Source organism: Pyxicephalus adspersus, chromosome 2, assembly GCF_032062135.1.
Source record: "Pyxicephalus adspersus chromosome 2, UCB_Pads_2.0, whole genome shotgun sequence".
In the NCBI taxonomy this organism is placed as follows: Eukaryota; Metazoa; Chordata; class Amphibia; order Anura; family Pyxicephalidae; genus Pyxicephalus; species Pyxicephalus adspersus.
The window spans coordinates 102,401,681-102,404,936 of record NC_092859.1 but is presented as its reverse complement, the minus strand read 5'-3'; positions in this window follow the sequence as shown (position 1 = coordinate 102,404,936).

The window sequence follows — 3,256 nt, the reverse complement described above, 5'->3', positions numbered from 1 at the left end:
TGCTTCAAAATCAAAAAGTAAGGGTAATGTAAGGTTACTGCATATATAGTAGGTATATAAATGCTTGAGTGCTGGTTCACTGTGAATCTTCAAGTGACCAATACTCTGTCTATTCGTATTATGGTCGGTATGAAAACTATCTCTACATTTATCCCAAGCAAAATTTGGCATGAAAGGCTAGTGAGTTGCAGTCTGGAGAGGGAAAAACATAAAAGGGTGTTATAAGCTATGGCAGAACATAGTGCTTGAGAATTAATTCTGTGTCTGTTCCAAACAGCCAGCCTTTTAGATACAGATGAATTCAGAAACAATTGTTAATAAGAACCACATCCCACAGTATTGAAGTAGGTGCTCCTGGCTCCATGGACGACTTTACCCACCAGCAACAAAACGCTCTAGACGAGTCTAGAAAAAGAATGTACAGTGGTTTTACTGTGTAAAAATCAAACTGATCTTAAAAAAGCTCAACTGGGCTAATAATGAATAGCACATATTGAGAAAGCATGAATATTGACAGGATAATAATATCAGGAGATTGGCGAGCAATGTAGGAAAATATAGTTGTCTCTTTTGATGACGCATTTCTGTTGCCTGAAAGCCTTTCTCTTCTCATCACTTTATCACTTCTCATGATTTATTAAGCCACACAAGGCTTGCCAGCTTTTACTGTAAATTGAGAATTTTTGGGTCCCTTATTTTCAAAAGAATGTACAGTGCACTTAGATCTTTTTAGCACTTAGATCAGAGACTCTGCCATCCTGAACAAGGTTGTTTCCTTTAGTCTGAGACTAGGGTCTGTAATGTGGTATTGTCCAGGTCCACTTTATATACTCTACTTTTTTTTTTACTGGCAACTTGCTTTGGAGAGGGGGAGATAGCTTCTGGATCTTCAATGGAGAATTGGTTGTTAGGAAGGTTTGTCAATGCGGGGCAACATAAAGTGTCTCTTGAAAGCTTCTGCATCAACAATGTAAAAGCAATACAGCACATACAGAGATCCATCTTACAAAGGACTGTGGTTCTAAAATGTTATTAACCATATAATCAAGTCAAAAAAAGTGATAAATATTAATGCAACCTGCTTAATTTCTAGGGGGAGCTACGGCTTGCACAGGAGTGGTGTGAGCCCTGAGAAGGGCCAGGGCACAGAGTTTAGGCAATAACCAGGTCTTCTCCAGAACTTCTAGTGGTGAGGATGTTGCTCTGTTTGTTACTGCCAGGTTGCAGTCCTTGGGCACACCAGGGTGGGTGGGATAATGCACGAAAACAAATCACTAGGCAGGAACATTGTCAAGGCAGGCCAGTGTCAAGGCAGGCAGCAAGCAAGAAAGATCAGAGATAAGCCAGGTGTCAAGAACCAGAAATCCAGGAAATAGACACCAGTGACATGGGGGCCACTGCAGACAAAGGGGAACGACAGGAGGCACAGGTGACATGGGAGACAAAGGGATCACTCAGACACAGAGGAATGCTAAAACAGCACAGGGAAACAGGCAGCGAAACACCAGACTGGGCAATATAGGGTTAACTCAGGTGCTGGGCAGGGAGAACACTGAATTAAACAGCAGATGTAAAGGAAATGCTCTTCAGAGCTTTGGGTCCCGGGACTAGTGTACAAACACACGAAAGCTGAGTGCTGTCTGAGCTAGCTAAATAGCCAGTAATTTAGAAATGGGAAACCAATCACAGAGGGGAGAGAAGAAGGCGAGGGGCACCCTCCGGGCCCATGAAATCATTGCCTTCTTCTCCTGATCAGGCTCCACATTAGAGGAGGTAGGAGACACATCCCCCTCCATAATGGCACCGGCATCTCCATGTTCTGCTCGCAGCATGTCACCAGACATGCAGAGCAACTCCATGTCTAGCCAATATTTTCCATAGCACACAGGGGTTATACAGGAGGACACTTTTAACCTGACTACTAAGGCTTGTGAATTACAGACCTCAGTGGAAACTTTTCCAGACTCGGCAGCCCCCCTCACTAAGCAGGATCTACTAGCATGTATGTGCAGGCTGGAGAACACTGTGAAGGAGGAAGTGGCCATACTGAAGAGATATATTGCAGGCAGGATTGAAGACAATGAAAAGGAGATGACAGATTTAAAGGTGCTGGTGGACTTACTATCTGAGACCTTAAAAATGCTAACACAATACTTCTACAACAATTGCTGACCCATCAGGATGACTTAGAGAACTGTACCCCTCTGAGAGGGAATTCTGAGGAAGTCACCTACAAAGATCTCCACACAGCTGTTGCTGCGATCTTCAACACTCTATTACAAGCTTCTTCTGATTGAGATTGATTATTATTTTATTATTATTATCATGACTGTGGCAAGACATAGCTAGGTCAACTTGCCTATCAACCAAACCCCCACCCCCCCCAACAACCAATGCTTCCCCTTCTTTCGAACTTTCCCACACAAAATCCACCCACTAAACATTTCCCACACAAAACATTTCCCACCAAACCCACTTTTTACCTCTAAATACCCCAATCACCCTTCCTATCTTAATTTCAAATCATTAACCCTCTGCTGTCTCCCCTTCCTGTCTGCACAGTCATGCTGGGCCTTACACTACCTTCTTCCTCGTACGTTCCAGGCCTTCCTATATTGTGATTGCATATCCAGCTCCATTGGGCCTAAGAATCAAGATCCTTCTAGGCCACGTGATGACATATGCAGGGTTCATTCCTTTGCCTTATAGGAACCCAAAATGAAAGCTGGTAGAACCCAAGATGCCATTATCTTCCAGGGATCTGAAATCCAGATTTTTCAAGATCTGTCCCGCCACACTCTACTGCTGTGTAAAGCTTTGAAACTAGTTCTTACTGTCCTACGGCAACAAGAGATCGTATACAGATGGGGTTTCCTCTTTCAACTCATCGCACACAAAGATAGGAAGATGGTGATTTTCTTCTTATAAATCTGGATCATATGAAGATAGTACCATATAATGTTAAAGGTTTAAATACTCCTGAAAAACGCTCAGCATTATTGAAGGAGTTGGACAAACTCTGGGTCCAGGTGACACTACTACAGGAAACTAATTTCAAATATAGTAAGATACCTAAACTTTTTGACTGTAAACTTTCAGTGGTTTACCATGGTGCCTCTGCAGATTCTGGATCCTGTGGGGTTCGGTTATGATATCGAACCAAGTAACCTGGCAAAATATTTGGATATATATTGTGAGGATGATGGTAGAACATTTTTTCTAAATGGTCTGCTGGAGGGCAAACTAGTAACACTGG